Source organism: Euprymna scolopes, chromosome 10, assembly GCF_053919585.1.
Source record: "Euprymna scolopes isolate OS-2025 chromosome 10, ASM5391958v1, whole genome shotgun sequence".
NCBI classification, from domain to species: domain Eukaryota; kingdom Metazoa; phylum Mollusca; class Cephalopoda; order Sepiida; family Sepiolidae; genus Euprymna; species Euprymna scolopes.
This window is the reverse complement of record NC_136491.1, coordinates 36,177,248-36,198,661: the sequence shown is the minus strand read 5'-3', so window position 1 is coordinate 36,198,661 and position 21,414 is coordinate 36,177,248. Positions and strand designations below refer to the sequence as shown.

General features: G+C 33.4%; 1 protein-coding gene and 1 pseudogene across 2 annotated transcripts in view; both read right to left on the bottom strand.

Moving 5' to 3' along the window:
• Nucleotides 1-21,414, bottom strand: part of LOC145285923 (guanylate cyclase 32E-like) — a 1,316,276-nt gene that overhangs the window by 973,561 nt on the left and 321,301 nt on the right. The gene's annotated exons all lie outside the window — the stretch shown is intronic.
• LOC145286786 (U6 spliceosomal RNA) lies at nucleotides 17,025-17,137 on the bottom strand (annotated as a pseudogene).

Genomic DNA, 21,414 nt, shown 5'->3' with positions numbered 1-21,414 from the left:
CAGATAATTGACTTTGTTGTTGTTCCTTCTTATGAAACTGATTTTTAATTTAATTAAATTTTGATTTTTAAATTTTAAAAATTTTAAAACTTTTAAATTATAAATCACATTACTTAATATTGAATTAGCTCTAGGACATTTAACTATCGAGCTTATTATATATCTAAATTACAACGAGCATTTCCTGTATTTTAATTAAACTAGTAATTTCACTATTACATTAAAATACACTTAGCTCTTTAGACTATTATTCTAATCTCCTTTAAATTATATATATATATATATATATATAGAGAGAGAGAGAGAGAGAGATAACCATTATATAAGGCAGGAAAAGGAATTATAACCAAACTCCATTAAAAGGTATATTATGGCAATACATAGAAAGTTTTCGAACATTTGCGCAAATGACATCTAATATTATTAGACTAAAATACAGCGACGTGTGCAAAATACTAAATCACTCAGCCTGAAGACCATATCTATCCATTTATGAACTACAACAGAAAACTGATGATGTCGGTATTTTCACTAAGCCATCTCTCTTAATAACTAAAGTCTGTTTACTTCTTGCCGCTTCTGCCTTCCAGACATAATCAATTTGTCTATTGTCTGTAACCAAAACCTATAGAAAGAGTGATTTACGATTTATTATTTAGCTAACACAATTTTCAAACAAAAAAAAAAAAGAAAAAAAAAAGGCCATTCGTTACAAGGAGAGGAGAGGGTGTATTTTTTTTTACTGATTCTGTACTTTAAACTTACAATTGAATTAAAAAAAAATATAATAAAACTTTAATTATTCTTGAAAATACGATTTAAAAAATAGCGCGAATCACTCTCTGCATTAGCGCCATAACTTGTTCTCACACTGGTACAGATTCTGTTTTAATGATTGGAAAATCCAATGACTCAAATATTATCACTCTGGACTCGGCCAGAAATACAACTTTCCTCAGTTTAAGGCGACATCTCAGTCACTGTTCGAGAAACGAACACATTAAGAGCAGCATAAAACCAGATGCAGCACTTTACTCTAGCCTAAAGTACAATACGCCAACTAACGGAAAATGGGACTTTACCTACAGCTGAATTACACACTTGTCAACGTTTTGAACGTGTATTTAAACAAAACAATCGATGGATACGTTTGGGCATCGGCACAATTATTTAATGATTCACTATGGTATTCATTTTTTAAATCACATAACCATTGCTACAAACACGACTAGTACATCCAATGGCATTACTATAATTGCAAGTAATATTAAAACTAGTTTCTTTAAGAGTAGTGCTAATACTACTGCCGCTGTATTAACACTAACGGGGCTACCTTCGTGACTGAAGCAGAGTCCATTGTAATACTGTATTTCGATGAAAATATCGATATTTTTATTATTAAGCAGCTGGCACATAGAAATCGATTTATTTAGGTGTCAAGTCTTTTAGTTAAAAATAAATATAAGATGAAAACGCGTATTTAATCTGTAGTGCTGTGTGCAACGTAGTAACGTTAAATTCACGTTTATTTTATTTTTTTATTTATTTATTTATTTTTCTGCTTATAAATTTCATTTACTCCCAAATGGAGAAAGACAGCGATGTCTATTGAAAAATAAAATTTGACTCGCCTCTTTGTCCGTGGCGAGGCAAATGTAAAATCATAGTAAAAAAAGAAAAAAAAACAGTTCTCTGCTGTTGTTTTTTTTTAATTGTTTTTTTTTTATCATTTTATTCTAGCTGGCATTAGGGAATCCTAGCAGATTCGAAACATTCACTTTCATACATTCCAACCGAAAGATCTTTTTAAGATGCTAACCGTCCTTTCAAGTGCAATTGTCTGAATTTTCTTTGTTTATATTTTCACCAGGTATATTTTTCCGGCATTTTAAAAAAAAATGTTTTACAGGATCTTGGTTGCTGCTATTAATATTGAATACAGGAAAATATTATTTCTGAACATGTGTGGCTTAAACTTCAGACTGGCCAACTTAAAGAAGGAAGTCGAAGGTTATGCGACCGAATTGTTGTGCAAATAACTTTCGAGATGAGAGGCGTAGAATGAGAGAAGAATCGAAATAATTCTTAAAAGTGGCCCAGAAATTGAGAGGAGAAACATTGTTTAAGTTAGGTGTGGTATAATAAAACATGGGGGATTGGTTCCCCGTGTACATCTGTGCACGTTTAACAACAATTGCAGATATTTCCTGTGGATCTTTTCTGGTTATTCTCCAAAGAGCGTTGGTAATGTTCTCCTTTAGTCAATCAAGATTGTGAAGATTATTTGCATAAACCTTTGTTTTAAAGCCCCCAAATATAAAAACCGCATGATGACAAGTCCGAGGAATGTAGTAGTCACATTACCTTGCCTATTGTCCCCTCTTCTGTAAACATGTCATGAACTCGTATCGCCGATCTGACAGACGTGTGGCATGTAGCGCAAACTTGTTGGAAAAAAATTGTTTTTTGTCTTGTAGAGTGAGCTTGTCGTAAAGGGAAAGATTAGACAGATCGGACTACTTTTAAGTGGGTCACCCTGTAGTATAATGTCATAGATACATATTTTGTAATGAACAGTTAATAGACATTAATCGAAGGATTTTGCAATTAAGTCAAGAAGGTAGAAAAACACATTTTTCATAGGTGAAATACTATTTCAAAATAATATTTTTTATATGTACCATGACCCAATAAGGATTAACCCAACTTTTTGGGTGGGCACTAGATTTTTATTAGCATTATAAGCTGACTGTATGTCTACGATCACTTCATGAGAAGTCAAGTAAATAGATAGTTATTGATCACTGTTTTATTAAGTGTTTTATTTGTTAATCAATCCCAAGTAATTTGGTTGGATTTGAACGTTTACTTCAAATTCAAAACTTTCATAGAGAAAGTTTGAATTTTTGTATTTTACTCTGTGATTTTAACTTAAAACTAGGTATTATATCAATGCGATTGTTTTCTGTTTAAAATATTAATATAAATAAAATACGATAAAACAATATAAAATAAAATAACTATATAATCCCTATTGATATCTTGGATGTTAACGCGTTCCAAAATATGTTTCCCATCTTTATTCATCCCGAATGGATCCAAGAAGATTGCAAATCGCCTCGTAAGTATAACTGAATGCACTTATGAAATGAAGCTTCCAATTGTTTGTTACAGATTTCTTCCATCAAGCATTTTGCTAGGATATGCACACACACACGCACACACACACACACCCACACACACACACACACACATATATATATATATATATATATATATATATATATATATATATATATACTTAGGGTATTAGGACAAGAGTTTAGAATTAGAAAGCAGAGTATATTTTAATGCATTAGTAAATTAATTAATGCAATTAAAATAAAAGAAAAGAAAACAGTGCTCAATTTTATGTAGACATATGATAAGCTCGATAGGCATATATATCCTAGAGCTATTTTAATATTAAGTAAGATGATCGATAATTTATAATTAAAATTAAAAATTAAAAATCGGTTTCAAAGGGGAGAACAAACAAAATCAACATTTTTTAGCATTCATAAACTATATTTACCACCCAAATGAATGCATTGATGATAATACGTACAACCTTTAGAAGGCGAACCATTAGAATATACATCTGCCTTACTTAAAAAAATGCTAGGTTTATTTTGGTGTCCTTAGAAAAAAAACCACCTAATATTATTGCTGATAAGGAGACTTTGTTTCAAAAACTATATGATAAAATTATTGTGCAAGACTCAATGTCTATCACAATAAAACATCGTTTCCGAAACGATCGTACAATTTATTGATTTTGTTTGTTTGTCCTTATGAAACCGATTTTAATTTTAATTATAAATTATAAACTATATTACTTAATATATATATATATATATATATATATATATAATATATATGTACATTATATATATATATATATATATATATATATATATATATATATATATATATATATACATTAGCGTAGGTCGATTTTGGAACTGTACAAAACGGCATTTATTTAAAGAAAGTTGCAAAATAATGTCAAAAGTTACCACAAGAAAGATATTTCTTTAAAATGTTGTATTTTGTTGAGCATTCTAACCTAAATAACAAATACAATTCGGATTTGGATTCCGGTATCGATTTAACTCCGGAAATATATCGCTTGAATAAGATCCGGGTGTTAGCAAACAAAAACAATACAATGCATTATAATAATACATGTTTTAAAGGTTATTATGCCGTATTTTTAGAGATTAAACGAAAATATCAAAGATAAAAAGGAATTAAACCGTCATAATATTTGATTTAATAGAGAAATATCTATATAGATGGAAGTGTTATTTGTTGGGTAATTATACTAAATCATGCGTGTTTATGTTTACTGTTGAATTTTTTTAAAACTCTTTAATTTTCTCTGCACCTTACTTCTCTTTAAATATCGCGCAATTTTTCATTAAACTAGATTGAATAATAAAATACAACGTTAATAATTTTTCTGAATTGTTTCTATCTTAAGAAGAAAGTGTTTCTCCATAAAAAAAAACGTTTCTGCGTGCGTGTTTACATTTTTCATAAACTGTTGAATTATCTCGGCACCTAATTTTCACTTAAATATCGCTCAAATTTTTCATTAAAACTGACTTAAATATAAAAAAGTACAACATATATACTTGTTCTGATTTGTTTCTGTTTAAAAAATAGTGTTTATCATTTAAAACAAAAAAAAATAACCGAAGTCAGTTTTCTTTTTAAGGTAATAAAGAGCACTTCAATTTATTGAGATTGTCGGACAGACTTCCCTATCTTGGTTGTTATAGTCACAACGGCCGTTTTGCCCTCCGGCCTTCATCGGGTGTTTTGTATCGAACTGAGGAACCGTTTGTTAGGAGTCCCGAACCCAACCCTTTATTATTATTACGGGGGTACCGTGTTCGGAATCAAGCTAGGCTCTGGGACATAGTTACTGATTCACTGTTTTCAATGTTACTTTTCACAGCTTCGTTCAGGATTGAACTCAGCACCTTTGGGTAACTGTAAACTGTGATACAACGTCTAGGACTACTCGGCCATATGTCAGTAGGACAATTCGTAGTTGGTTTTTGTAAATGGTATACCTATGTTGTTATTCAAGGTTTTCTCTCTCTATTAGAGGTGTCCAAATTGCATTCAGCTCTACGCTTGGTTTGCTCAGTAGGTTGTTATGTCCGAACATGTGAGATGTTTCTTTAAGTTTTCTCACTTTCCTGTGGGTCTCTCTGTTTATTATTTTTATTTCATCGCATGCTCGGACATAACAACCTCCTGAGCAACTTCATTTTTATTTATTTATTATTTTTACTTCATGCACATGAAAACTAATTTAACACCGAATTTAACTTTAAAATACGATTTATAAAACTAGCACAATAACATTATTTGTGTGATTTTATTTATGGGTGTGCTTTTTTTTTTCAGATAGTTTAATCAAAATGTCCCGAAAATCTACAATTACAACTTACAGTAAAAATGTAAGGGACTTTTAAATAAAACTGATCCTCCAATATACAAACAAAGTATTTAGTATAGTTACTATTTAGTAAACACTTATCCTCACCTTTCGAATTTTGCTATGCCCAAATTTATAACATAGGAAGTCATATGTATTGGGAAAGCGGTTAATCCATGTTTACTTCTTTTAAGTGAAATGAATATTTTAAAGAAGATGAATATACCATGGCAGGTGCTCGTCTGAACTCCAATCTCTGGTCCCCCCTCGCCAATCTTTCACGAAAAACACCCGTCTAGCTGAATCCACTGTGAAAAATGTCCCCCACTCTATATCTGTGCCTAAATCAAAACGCGGATTCCATGAACAAAGCTTCTTTCTTAGAACTGCACGCCTGTGGAACTCTGTTCCGTCTGCCTGCTTCCCACCTGACTACAACTTGGATGTCTTCAAGTCCAATGTTAACAAATTCCTAATGAACCGCCCGCTTAAGTAAACACTTCATCAAATCTCCACACTAACGTAATGTACTTGCAATAACCTTTATCCATGAGTGGCTTACGGGCCTTGATAAGTGGTGATCACTGTGTAAAAAAATGTTTCAAGAAAGCAAAACAAATAAATAGAACATCTCTGCCCACTTCCCAAAATAAATTCTGGCTAGAAAAACTGGATTCAGTATTTGTTCTTGCAATCTACCAGTTTTAAGTTGTGACAACCCTCATGTAAAATGCAATAAAGCAAATTGCTAGATTAAGCACATTATTTGCACCTGTCCTCTTCAACAAAAGGTAATTATTTTCTATTTTTCCAATGTCTTCGTGCCATAACCTTATATCCAAACCAATTTTCATATTTTAATGCAAATTAATTTTTATATTAATCTGTTTAGATGTATTTTAATACAAGTAAATCCTGATTTTTCAGATTCCAGTTTACGACCGTAAATACCTAAAGGATCAGCGAAGAAAACTAGGGCCGGAAGGTACTTTTCAGCTTTGTTCAGTTGATAAAAATGAAATTAAAAAAAACGAACGGGGGTTAATAAAAAATATGCGTTCATCACCAACACCTTCAACTTCAAATCTCCAAAGTAACATTTCATCCCCTTCTTTCGTATCTTTTCAAAGTGAACAACCAGAGGAAGAATATAAGCAGCCAACGAGTCATCTAAAAGGACCTTATAGCCTTATTAAATTACGTAGATATGCTCTTGTGTTAGTCAGGGGGGGTATATCTTCTAATCTTGGAACCAGGCTTGCTCTTTGATTTGCAGGCTAGTGGCCTTTTATACCCAATATTAATATAAGCAATATTCTTATTGATAAATGTAAAGTGTACAGGGCAAAAACTAAAGTGAAAACAACCGCCCCAAAAAAACAATGAAATTGTGGACAATCTGATATGCATTGGAGTTGATGGGAGAATAGATAAGGATACATTGTTTTATAAAGACATTGTGGAGGTAAATGGGCAGAAAACTATGAAAAAACTAAAGAACTACAAAACCAAGTTAACTTTTACAATAGAGACTCCATATGAAAGTAAATATCTGACACACAGAATTCTTCCTAACAGTGGTGTAACAAATGCTGCTCATGCAGAGAATGTGATGGATGTTTTTCATTAATTCAACAGTAAAAACACTATCAATGCTATCCTTGTTGACAATACTAATGCAAACACAGGTTATGATGGTGGAATGGTGGCAATTTTAGAAAAAAAAAATCTTTAAAAATCTTCATACAATAGGTTGTTCTTTGCACCATAAAGAACTACTCTTCGGGGTTTATTTTAAAAACATGGATGGTTGCACAAAAAGCCTTACAACATTGAGTGGGCCGCTGGAAAAATTATGCTCAAAGGGTTGTCATGATTTACCCCAAATATTATTTTCCACTATAAGCAGTTCTCTGGAATTAATTTTGAAAATGAATGAAATAAATGATATCAGTTGTGAGCAAATATTTCTGTATGAATACACAGTAGGTATCTTTAGAGGTAAGGTTGACTCTAGATATGATTCGTGGAAAATTGCTCCTTTAAACCAGACAAGATGGCTAACTTTAACCATCAGGCTCATGTGTTTATGACTCGTGGTGCATACCCACAAAGGCTTACAACAACACCCCAGAGGTTAATAAATTTTATTGTAAATGGGTATGCCCTTTGTTGGTTTGAATTAAAAAATAAATAAATTCCACAATCAGCAATTGCATATTTTAATATGATAAGAAGCAGCTTCGTTATATTCAGCAGATCGCATTAAAGTATTTTGTTTGCTGCATGAAAACCTTCTATATTCAATGGTCAAATCTGAGGAAGTTGAATTTAGAGAAAAAGCTTTAAAAAGAATTTTGGCCATTAAATAAGTAAACATTTATTCATATATCGATGACTCAATTATTTGTTCCAATTTATACAAACGTTTTTAAGATTTCATCTACTTTCACCATAATTATTAAAGCAGTACACATCGATTTGTTTTTTAATATTCAATTAATTATAATATTCTTTCAGGAGCGGAGAGTCAACCAAGAAACGATTAAACAGAATACCAAATATTAATTTTAATGCGACTCATTGGGCACCATTAATAGATTTGACATTGTGTGGTATTGTTGAACCACCAATGACGGAAGATATTTCTGATTCTGAACTTCGAAAATCATTATTTAATGGGAACAAGCTTCATTTGCCGAATTCGCCATCAAATTCTCAGGACATGGAACGGGCAGTCAAGTTAACAACGAAAGCATCAAAAACTGTATATGGGTTTCAATCAAGACATCGGCACATCACAACCAAAGTTTTGAGTCAGAAATTGAGACCGTCATTTTTGTCTAAGGGCTATTATATGGAGCAATTTCACTCTATATATTAAGCTCTATCAAAATAATGTTTTGTCTTTTCCTTATTTGTTTATTTGTTATATTTTCACTTATAACAGAAAAAATCAATTTTAAAATATTGAAAGATTACTGCTTAATTCATAACATAATAAGACAGTTTGCTAAATCAACTCTTTAATAAATAGAGAACGTGTCAATCATCTCAGCAAAAATAACCATTTAAGTGACATGCAATATGGTGTCTACTCTGAGAGATCTACAGCTGATGCGCTAATTGTGATATCACACAAAATCAGTGAATTTATTGACGAAGGTTTCATTTTTAGAGCGGTAGCTCTTAGCATATCTCAGGCATTTCCTAGAGTCTGGCAGAAAGTTTTACTTCATAAAATCTCTAGCTAGGGAATAGCTGGAAATGTCCTCTCAAGCATAAAATCCTTTCATTCTGATAGGTCTATTAAAGTGGTCGTTAATGGGCAGAAATATGTAGGTCACAGTATAAATGATGGCATGCTCTAAAGATCTTTATCTTTATCAAGGATCTCACAAACCATTTTCTCCATTCATTTGTCGACATCTTTGCAGCAAATACTACCATCTATAACAACACTACAAAAGCCAACAAAGATCAGAAGTTTTCTGATGCTCTCTACTCTGACCTTAAACGTGTGCTGCGTGGGGTAAGCAATGGCTGATCAGCTTAAATACATCCAAAACAAAACTGCTATCTGTTCACCAACAACGCTTATATCCCCAATTTACCACAATTGAAATGAACATCTCTTGCCTTGCAGTCTATTTTCACAAACTTCTGGGACTCACTTTTACTCTGAATCTGAATGAAATACCTACATTAGATCCCTAACTATTCCAGGAAGTATCTCACTCCCGCCGCGATCCTCTACCTGTACAAAACCAAGTATGTTAAAGAGAAAGTACTGCTGCCACATCTGGGTTGGAGCTCCATAGAATAACCTTTCCTGCCTTGACAGAATGCAGAAATTCTACTTATTAGTAAACCACAGAGCCTTAATTAGTGGTAACCATCGAAGTAAAAAACAAATGAAAATGAGTGCTGGTGCAGTCTTCAGTTTGAAGATTATTTATTATTTGTTATATTAATATTATTTTTATAAAATAAAAAATACATCACCTGATTTTAAATACTGAAAGTTTTTGGTATTCACACGAACATTCAAGACAAACCTTGCAAATTCGAAGAATTGTCAGTATATTTTTGTCAACGATTTGATACAGAACGCTTAAAAAAACCGCCCAAGCATTTGATCTATTTTTTGCTTGAGTACCTAATAAGTCCAGACGCAACATTCGGTAAGTGATATTTTTAATATTCTCAGAAAAGCGAAAAATCGGCCTACCCTAACACACACACACACACATACACACACCCACACACATACACACTCACACACACAAGCACGCACGCACACATACATATATATATATAATGATTAATATAATAATTTTAAAATACCTACAGACAGTACAGACAGTGGTGTTTAGTGCGCACGGGAATCATCAGTGCAGAGTTTCACGATAACAGCCAGTCGAAAGATTCGAACCCGGCCAGGGCACTATCTTTGATACCATCAGCTAGGAACAAACTACACGGCCAACTTTAACCGCGGGAAATATCGTTGAAAGTTAAAAATGTAATTTTAAATGCTGAGACGTCCGTGCATAGTGATCTAATCATCACTATGGGTAATGATCTGCACAGGCAAACTAAAGTAACCGATTATCATTTCAATATTAACGTGCTCAACAATAAGAACCGAGTTATATATAAACAGAGAGAGAGAGAGAGAGAGAGAGAGAGTTGTGGTTACCTCGCGTTTTTATATACGAACATGCTTTTGAATTTCAAGTTAGTCAATTAGCTTGCTAATTTCCACCGCGCCCATCCTAATCAGACATGGTCGGGCACTTACAGAATAAAACTACAGTTGACCTTAGGTATACCCCTTTTATTTGTGTTTGTTTTTCATGAGAAGAGTAGATATCTAATTAAGCTGACCTATTTTAAACCTAGGTTTACTTAGATATGTGATTTTTTTCTATAATTCGGATATTATTTGGAAACAGAGACACCGTACTGTATGGGGATGGCTATAATGCTACTCATCTTGAGTTGAGCATATTGAGAAGTGATACACGAATTACCAGTACCGTATAAAGCGATGCTTTTTGTGTAAAAAAATCGAGTTTAGGTATTTTGGACGATGTCAAAACATCGCTAAACTCATGACTCGATCAGTAGCAGCCGTTTAACATGGTGGTTAGGAGCTTTGACTGTCGTACAGGCGGTCGGGTTTCAATCCTGGCTTGAAGTGGTTGCCTTTCTAGCAGCACTGATTATCTGTGAAACAGCGAAACAATACTGAATGTGGATTACTATATAAATATATGTATATATATATACATGCATATATATATATATATAATTAGTTATGTACATGTATGTTTTTATATTATTTATTTTCTATCGTTATTGTCAATTTTAAAATTATTTTGTATCGCTACCAGAGTAAATTAAAACCTGTGCACACAGTTGTGCGCTATTTCTCTCATAAAGTTTAATAGGTTTTGGGGGTCTTTATAGTATAGGATAGCGATGTTTTTTATTCAGGCATAAGCTACTGTAACATGAAAAGAGAATTAGTTAAATGAAAATACGATCAGATAAAACGGGAATCGAACCCTGTAGATAAGTTTTAAAGAACAATACGTTTGAAATGGATTGTCCAGTAAATTGTTGATTCTATTAAAATATTTAATAAATACAAAATTGGCTGGAAACTATTCACATTCTTAGAAATAATGCATAATAAAATGTAACCGTGCATAATTCATTGAAATGAATTGTTTTGTTAATATGATGATTGGAACGTCTTTTCAGACGAGTGCCACTCACTCAGACATTTAAAATCCATGAGCCCAAATGTCTGAGGGAGTATCTATACAAATATGATGTTACAGAGTCTTAGCTTTGTACGACAGCTAAGTCTCTTTCTCGGTTCAAAGTGTTGAGATCCAACAACAAGCAAGAGCAAGATAGCCAGCGACAAATTAAACTGCAGACCAGCTTAATGCGGCTAATGGTCTCCCGCTTTATGGTTTTTTAAATCAGAGATTTGCTTCTCCTAGAAAGGTTGCCTTCACCACGGCTTACTGGAGCCCTCTCCACCCAATACACATTAACACCCCCCACACACAAATATACACGGTGCTAGTTGGCCGTTGACCCAGGAAAAAAGTACATTCGCCCTTTGGAAGGTCTTGTTTTTATCCTTCAGGGAGACTAGTCGCCCTCCTCACCAAACAAGTCTGGTGGGGGAACCAGTTTAGTCGCCGGTGACCCGACTATGAGGCAGGTAGTACTGGGTTACATGGTACCAGTAGCATTTAACGTGACCTGTTAATATATATATATATATATATATATATATATATATATATATATATATATATATATATGTACACATACACACAACAAAATAAATTTGTGTCAGTAATGTTATTGTAAATGCGGGGCAAAGAAAATTTGGTTTAAAGTTCAAGCTGTGAATTATTTGTAACAATTTTGTGTCAAACTCGAAGTTACTTTTAAAATTTTGTGTTATTATAAAATAGAATAAAATACCTTATTGCCAAAAAGAAAGATGCAGAAATGTGAAACTGTTGAACTTTCCAGCTTTTAATGTGCTTAATTGTTTTGTTTTGGAAAAAGGGGAAATTTAGTGTTTTTGTGTTAACGAACTTTGCGTTACAAAAATTTTTTTTCTTTCTTTTCTGTAGAAATGTTACATCTGTTTGTGGAAATCATAGTTTAAATGCATAATGTAACGTATTTTTTCTTGAAAATGTTTTTATATTGTGAAATATTTTAAATGCATGTAATGTTTTTTTGCGACAGGAATTCAAAGTCATTATTAGGGCATACATTAGAATGGAAATGATATAGGAGAAAATAAGATTAATTAAGACGAATGTTTGGCTTAGAAATCAGTTAGAATTTTAGGAGTGGGACAAAATAAATTGCGTAAATGGGTATTCAGATGTGATTAGCCGAAAGAAAGATATTTTTCGACAATTGTTTTTTGTTTTTTTTTTCATGATGCCCATAAAATTCTTCCCAAGAAGAGTAAGTTGGTAGGGAGATGATAAGCACTAGAGGTGCCCCTAATTCAAAAAATACAGATGGGAACCTGCGAGATTGTGTGCTTTTAAAGAAGGCCGCATGTAACGGTTTTGAGCAGAGGAATAAGCCTCAACACAATAAGCTAACAATGTAGGTGTTGAAGAGGATACGATAATCCTTATGAAAAAAGGGCTATGAGGGCCCGAAGATTAATTACATATAGCTTAATGAAGTGAGAGAAAAGTAAAATATACCCTAAGTACGTGGGAAGATGTAACCTTGTATTTGTTTTAGAGACGGATGAATGTGGGATATCACTGCTGGATCTTGAAAGCTCTGGTGAGATAAAAGAAAAATCACAAAAATCGGGCCATTAGATATAATTTAGTGCGCAAATAGGTATTGTGGCGCAAAAAGGTGTTTGTTGAAAAAGCGAAAGGTTGAGTACTCAGGTCTTTCCACCTCCATTCTATTTCATATCGTCGGATTTAATCCAGCTCAACAATCATATATATATATATATACATACATATATATATATATACATATATATATATATATATATATATATATATATATATATATATATATATATAAGTACATATCTGCTTCCCCTAACAGCAAAGTTTAAAACAAGTGACTCTAACACCTTCAAAAATGGGGGCAATCTGTTAGAGTGAGAAGAATTACCGAAATCAGACACGTTGGTATTCCCGTTACATGGGTGGCCGGCGATAAATAAACAATACTTCTCAAGAGTGTAGATAAAGACCATGGGGATTGTCTCTCAAACCGAATATATAAATAGGTCACTGTTTTCCTCATATGGTTGGGGGCAATGTCCTGCGTTGGTAAATCTGTTTTTATATTGGATCATGTTCTGTCAACAAAATATTTCAACCAGGCAAACTGATGTTCGGCGCCATTCGAAATTCTTTACCGACTGACAAGGATCAGCTAACACGTTATCGTCTACGTACATCTTCCATACGTTAATATCTACGTGTTTATTAGAAAGACAGAAGAAATCACATATTATGTTGAATTAGGTATTCGGTTTACTTTCTGCAGAGATTAAGTATAGGGCTTATTTTCTGACAAAATATAGGCATTGATTTTACTTTCTGCAGAAATTATATATTGGGTTTTCTTTCTTTAGAAATTAAGTATTGGGTTTGCTTTCTGCAGTAATTAGGCATTCGGTTTGCTTTCTGCAGGAATTATGTGTCGGGGTTTCTTTCTGCAGAAATTAAGCATAGGGTTTATTTTCTGACAAAAATTAGTCATTGAGTTTATTTTCTGCATTATGTATTGGGTTTACTTTCATCTTACATTCCATGAGAAATGTTTCTGAAACTAAGGGGAGAATTTTTGTTTTCTGAGTTAGAATAAATCCATATGGCACATATCGTAGTCTAGTTTTTAACCTTGAAGTTATAGTATTATCTTCTTATATCAAGTAGCTTCATAACTCTTCTTTGGCGATTGCCATGAAATAAATCAATACATATCGAATAAAACTGATTGTACAACAGGTAAAACTGATACACGCTATATATTCATCATACTTTACAAACGATGAACTATATCTTTATACTTTACATGCTTTCTTGAGAAAAAAGATACGAATGAAAAAATGCTTTTCCATTACTTCCGTTTTCTTGAATTTTTAGGTCTTTTGAAAGCTTCAGATATATCTGAAGGTCAAATGTTTAAATGGCGTAAAATACAACGCATTCTCATCTCAAGTAAAATGCTATTTTGTCTGCCATTTTTTTTCTTTTTAAATCACGCTGCAAAATCTTATATATTCAATTTAGCCAAATCGGTGAATAAATGGTTATGGAATATTACAAGTTCCTGGAATTCATGAGCACAGAATGAAACAGTACGTAACTTAAGAATATATATTTCCAAAAACTATAAGAAAATCTGTGTATTATTATAAGTATTATTATTATTATTATTATTATTATTATTATTATTATTATTATTATTATTATTATTATTATAAGTATTATTATTATTATTATTAGTAGTAGTAGTAGTAGTAGTAGTAGTAGTAGTAGTAGCAGTAGTACCAGTAGCAGCAATAAGCTCAGTTATAAAACTCACTAAACCTGACAGTCTATCTGTCTGTCTCCATTTTCAACTGTATATTCCCCGACACGAAAGCTCACAAAGCGCCCCACAGCGACCACAATAAATGACCTTTTGTGGACGATTTTTTATGTGTCTTTACCTGGTTAAAATAGTTGTTCAGGGGTCAGAAAGAGGTCAAATATTCAGAAATCCGAACTTGCAAAATATTGGTCGACTCAAACTGATCTTAAACGCACACGCAAATCTTTTTACATTCATCATTATTTGAAATTATTCATATCTGACTCCCGATGGCCCAGTTGTAACGTCAAGGGCTTCACTGCTGTAGTTTTCCCTTCGATTTCAGTTTCGATTCTCGCTGATGGCACCAAAGTCCTTTTTATATTTGAAACCACAACTATACATTGGGTACAATATCATATGCAATAATGGATTGAGAATTGACTCTATAATAATATGTACGAAGCCTAATTAAATAAAAATAGAATATTTACCCTATTTTACGACCGAGCAACGTCGGAAACCCCTTTCTCGCCCGGTTAGTAGTAGTAATATTAATAGTTGTAGTAATTATTATTATTATTATTATTATTATTTTAATAATAATAATAATAATAATAATAATAATAATAATAATAATAATAATGATAATATCAATGCCCTGTAATTAAATGAAAGCGAATACGAAAGAAGTGCTTATGGGTTCAACTTACTCCTGAAATCTTGACTGAATAATATGAACCTGTTCAAAGCCATAATTAAATCTGTTGCTATAATTCTGTACGGTGCAGCATTAGGTGTGTCAGAAATTTTGTGTAAAATAGTGAATAATTCCACCCCATCTTTCAAAGCTAATAACTACTCGAAAAATGTAATTCAAGCCCTAATTTTTTTTCAATTCAAGGAGCAATGACTAAGGTTTCATTAAAAAAAAAAAAAAAAAACAAACCAACGTGTTTTTTTTTTAAATGTTTTAAACTTCGGACTTTGCAGGTAACTTTCTAAATTTGAATATATTATTTATTGACCATTTCTCTTCATTTGTAAATTTGAGATATATAACACTTTGGTGAGTAAATTAATTATTTATTTTTTAATAGACATTTCAAAATGGGAGGCGCAAATTATTCGACTCCTGTCTTTTCAAGCTTATACCTACTCGAAAAATGTAATTCAAGCCCTAATTATTTTTTCAATTAAAGGAGCAAAGATCAAGGTTTCATTAAAAAAAAATAAAAGAAAAAAAACAAACAACGTGGTTTAAAAAAACGGGTTTAAACTTCGAATTTTACAGGTGAATTTCTAAAAAAACACTACTTTTTTGTTTTAAATTCGAATATATTATTTATTGACCTTTTCTCTTCAATTTGTGATATATAAAACTTTGGTGAGTAAATTAATTATTTACTTTTTAATAGACACTTGAAAATGGGGGGGCGTGGATTAAAAAAAACGTTTGTCTAAAATATTGTATTCAGTTTATTAGAAAGAACATAAAATTTTACATTGACCCTGAAAATATCGTAAAAATAGAATCAATAGAAAAATTTTGATAGATTTTTAAAGTTTAAAAATTGAAAAATATTGAGTTCGTAAAATTCATTACTGTTTTTTAAAAAAATAAAAAAAATATTTCTATTACTTTTAAAACAACTTTAATAGTTTATTTTGGAAGTATAATCCATAAATAAAATAAACAACCCACTTTTAAAAAAGAAATTACGAGTTTTTTTTTTAATATTTTATTCGCAGTTTCGTGTTAGGGGTGTCAAAAATTCCTACAAAAATTCTGATACACCTAGTGCAGCATAGATTGTGTCGAAACATGAGAAATGAAACATCTGGATAGAGGCGCGCGGAAATTATTAGTCATGTATGCAACAATTTATCCAAATTCGTATGTCCTTAGGCTGAACATCACAAGGAGAACAAGGAAAAAGACGGATGATTGACATTGCAGAATATATTGGTGGAGTGCTTAAATGTCTGCACCACTACTAAGCTTACAATAACGGAGTGTTACTTGCAGCACTAACGAAACAGGAAGAGCTTAATAAAATAAATATTGAAAGAAAAGCAGGAGTACAAGGAAAGAATCAAGGCAGAAAGATGACTGAATTGGAAAACATGAAAATTTATTGTTAATTTTAGGGAAGTACTAAGGTACTAAAATCTCATTATGGTCGATCAACAATAGACTTAAGCTCAAACGAGCTCTTGCCGTAAAAATAACGCTAGAAATGGGTTAGTGAACTTACACCTTTACGCTTTGTGATGAACTTCCCAAATTGACTGATTCCATTTGTCGCTTATGTAAGATCCTTGCCGCATTCGAGGGTTTTTTCTTTTAAGATTTTAGATGTGTTAAGCTTATAGCCCCTTATATTGCGTCAGTTTACCCCAGGATCCCAACAAAAACATATGGAGGGCTTCAAGGGCTTCACAAATTTGCGCATCATCCTCGTGCAGAGGTCATGCTAAGCTTTTCTTTATCGTCCCAATTTGAGTACATTATTATTATTATTATTATTATTATCATCATTATTATTATCATCATTATTATTATTATTATTATTATTATTATTATTATTATTATTATTATTGTTATTGTTGTTGTTGTTGTCGTCGTTGTCGTCGTCGTCGTCTCAAAAGGAGCTTTCACACAGGTCTTCGGAGATCTTTCCCTGAAAACAGTCTGCGGTTTTCGCTGGAAGCTGAGTGACAACACTTCTCCCCAGGTTTCCAGTACTCTCCTCCTCTTTCGATAACATTTGCAAATAAGTGTGTACTATCGCAACAGCTGCCTACCATTCGTTTCTCGTTGCCCGCAGCTATTGATCTTTGCTGGGATTTGAGTGGTACTATGCCTCCCCAAGGTCCCAGTTCTCTTTGCACTTATCCTGCTTAGGACTGGTCACTTCATCGTTCTTTCCTTCCTCGTTGACCATTTGGTTATTTGGTCTCGAGCTATTTTGAGGGGGGATGATGTGGCAATAGGGGGAAGGGATGGGTTAGAGAACTTATAGATACGCGGTGCCAGTTTCCTTGGTTCCATGTAGTGTTTAATTATTTGCCTTTGAAGCGTTTTGCCTTGTATGTTAGTTTCCACATTCAATCTTCTTAATGTTTCAACTGATTTCGTTTCGTCGTATTTTTCCAGTTATTCCTTTGATTCCAATTTCTCCCATTCTTTTTTCAAAGTTTTTCCGGATTGTTCCTAGTGCTCCTACTATTATAGGTATTATTTTGATTTTCTTCGTCTTCCATATCCCTTTCAGCTCTCTGACTAGGCCTGTGTATTTGCTCCCTTTCTCCCTTTCTTTTTTTTGATATTCACCCTGTAGTCAGCTGGACCAGCAAAGTCTACAGTTTTACAGGACTTTTTTTTTCTTGTTAATTATTATGACATCCTGCCTTTTTGCTTGGATGGGTTTATCAGTTTGTATGTCCATGTCCAATAGTACTTTGTGATTCTCGTTTTCAAGTACTGTTGCCGGTTTATGTTTGTGCCACTTGTCTGTGTGTTCGAAATGCAGTTGTTTGCATAATTATCAGTGCACTACCCTTCCGACTTGGTCGTGTCTGTTCTTGTATTCCTTTTGGGCCAGTTTACTGCATTCGCTTACTATATAGTTTATCGTCTCGTCTCTTTGTCCACTGAGTCTGCATTTGCTGTTTTCTTGTGTTTTGTTGATCTTTACTGTGATGCGGTTAGTTCTTATTAAGTTATCTTGTGCTGCAGTTATTAGGGATCCAGTTTCTCGGCTTATGTGACCTTTTCGCATCCATGTCCAAGTGTTTTCATTATTTTTATCCTTTTCATTCTCATGAATCTTCCGTGTAGTTGTTTCTCTTCCCACTTTTCTTTTCTTGTCTTATCCTTTGGCTCTCTGTTTTCTGTTTTGTTGAGTTTTTTCTGTATCTCTCGCTGCTATCATTATTATTTTAGGGTTTTGTATTAAGTATTTTTCTAGTTCTTTTTGCTGTCATTATGTCTTATATATTAACCAGTCCCCTCCTGCCGTATTTCCTTTTTACGTAGAGTCTATCAACATCCTCCTTTAGATGTAGTGCGCTGTTCATGGTCATGAGTTTCCTTGTCTTCTGCTCGAGTTGTGTCAGTTCTTCTTTAGTGGACCATATGAAAGGTCCAGAGTATCTTACTAGTGATACTGCCCATGTATTTATGCTTTTTATTCGGTTTCTGCTATATAATTTCTTTTCGAGAAGTTTTTGGTTCTCCTGAGGCATTCCTTTCCATTTATTTCATTTCTGTTGCTTCGATTGTGTCTGCTTCCAGTACTCCTACGTATTCATAGCCATCGTGTTGCACTAGTGCCCTTATCTCCGTTTGGTTGGGCAGTTCTATACCTTCTGCCGTCTTATGTTTCCCCTTTCTTATAACTAGTAACGCGTATTTTTCCATACTAAATTCCATTTGGATACCCTGGCTGAAGATCCTAGTGGTATTTATTAATGTTTTTAGTTCATTTTCGGTCCTTGCGAAGAGGTTCCGATCGCCCATGTACATCAGGTGGTTCATTTTTTTCCTCTGTATTAGAGAACTTGTATCCGGCTTGACACTTTCTGAGTATATTGTTCAGGGGCATCATAGCTATGCTGAATAGCAATGGTGAAAGTGAATCTCCGTAGAACATGTCTCTTTGTATGTTAATTTCTGTTATGTGTTGTCTATCGGCTGTCAGTTCCAGTTTCCATGTTCTCATCGCATTTTTTTATCACGTTGATTAATTTGCTTGATATTTTATACATTTTTAAGCATTCTATTATCCATACTTGAGGGTTCTATTGAACGCCTTTTTGTAGTCAAATCATGTCAAGGCTAAATTTTTCGACTTCTTTTTACCTCCTTTAGGGTCTTTTGGCCTATATATAGCAAATCATGTGCTCCTTTTTTCTTTCTGGCATCCTTTCTGTTCCCCAGTGAGAAGTTCCTGGTTATTCAAGGAGTGGTAGATTTTTTCCTCGGTTATGCTGTCAGTTTTTTCCACATAGTGAGTAAGCAGGTGATACTTCCTGGGTGCGGTCTCTTTCTCTGTGTCCTTCTGCATCCACGTAGTTCTTTTGTCATCTAAACTGGTATGTGTGTTTCTTTTCATGTTTTGAGCTAGTCTTTTGTGTAGAGTTTTAATTTTTTTGAACCAGTATGCATGTATTCCGTCGTGCCCTGGTGCTCCCCAGTTTGCAATTTTTCCTGTGGTTTCTTTATGGTTTCTTTGCTGATTTCATTCCTTATTCGATTTTGTATACCTCTTTTTTCATGTCTTTCAGCCATTCGAAATTTCTGTTGTAGTTTTTTCGTACTTCCCATATCTTACTCTCTTATAGAATTTTGTTTCTGATGGGTTTGTTCCTTACGTTTTTGTTTTATCCCCGTTCAGGTTTTGGTAGAAGTTGCTTTCATTGTTTTAAATGCTCTGGTTTGCTTCCATTGATCAGATGTATATTTATATCGCCTTCCTTCTTTCGCTACTATGTTTTGGTTCAGATCTTCGTGTTTCTTGTTTAACCTCTCTCTGCTAGTCACATTTTCAATTTTCAATTTTCTCCGAGTCGCTTTCTTTCTGTTCATCGTTTTGGCGTCTTTTATATGTTTGTTTATTTGGGTTACTAACCCTATTTCTCATCTAGGTTTTGTTGATGGATCTTCCCCCGACTGTTCTTCTGATATGAACTTCATACTTACCATCTTGGCCCCTGCATAAATTAAATTGTTTAGGTCTGTAACTGTATCTGCTGTGATTTGTGGGAGGAGCTTGTTAATCTTCTTTTTCTGTTTTTACGTTCTTCTGTTCTTGATTCCTTTTTTTTCCTCGTCCATGAACTGTATTATTTTTCCTATTTCATCTGCTTCTTCCTCTGTTCGGTTTGATTGTTCTCTGTACCCTTGTTTGTAGGTTCCAGTCTTCTCCGTCTGTGATGTTTCTACTTGTGTGGCTTCTGCACGTGCGATTCCAGTGGGGGCTGCCTTATGCTCAATTTTCTCATTTACTTTTCGTTGTAGTTCTGTTAGTTCCAGTTTTGAGAGACATCCTCTCTTTAGTATGTCTTGCTTGGTCTGCAAGTCTTTGTTCTCTTGAAGATAATCACTGAACTTGTCCCATAGCTCTTTCATTCGTTCCGATAACCTCCATATCTCTATTTGTTGCTATTTTTGTTGCCTTTTAATGATATATAATAATATCAATAATAATAATAATAATAATAATAATAATAATAATAATATCAATAATAATATTAACAGCAACAACAACAACAATAATAATATTAATCACGATAATACCTATAATAATAGGAGCACTAGGAACAATTCAGAAAAACTTTGAAACAAGAATGGGAGAAATTGAAATTAGAGGAATGCCTGCAAAGATATAAGAAATACTGATAATGAAAACAACTGAAATATTAAGGGAAATCATTGAATGCGGAAACTAATACGCATGAGCCACATTCGCGGGCCAGACAAACTGCTGCAGAGACAAAACATGAAGAAGCATTACTTGGAAGCAAATACATTGAACCTGCATATTTACAAGTTTTCTAACTCTTCATCCACCCCCTCTCATTATCCTATCACGCCCCCCCAAATAGAATGATGCCAAATAGTAAAGCAGGGACAAGGATGGTGATACGATAGAGGAAAGAGCGCTGACGAGACCTCCGCTGGAAAACTGCAAAGAGATCTGGGACACTAGGGAGGCTTATTGCCACTCAAATTCAAGCGAAAAACCAATGGTAAGCAGCTGTTGCGATAATGCAACTTTAATTGCAAATGTTATTGA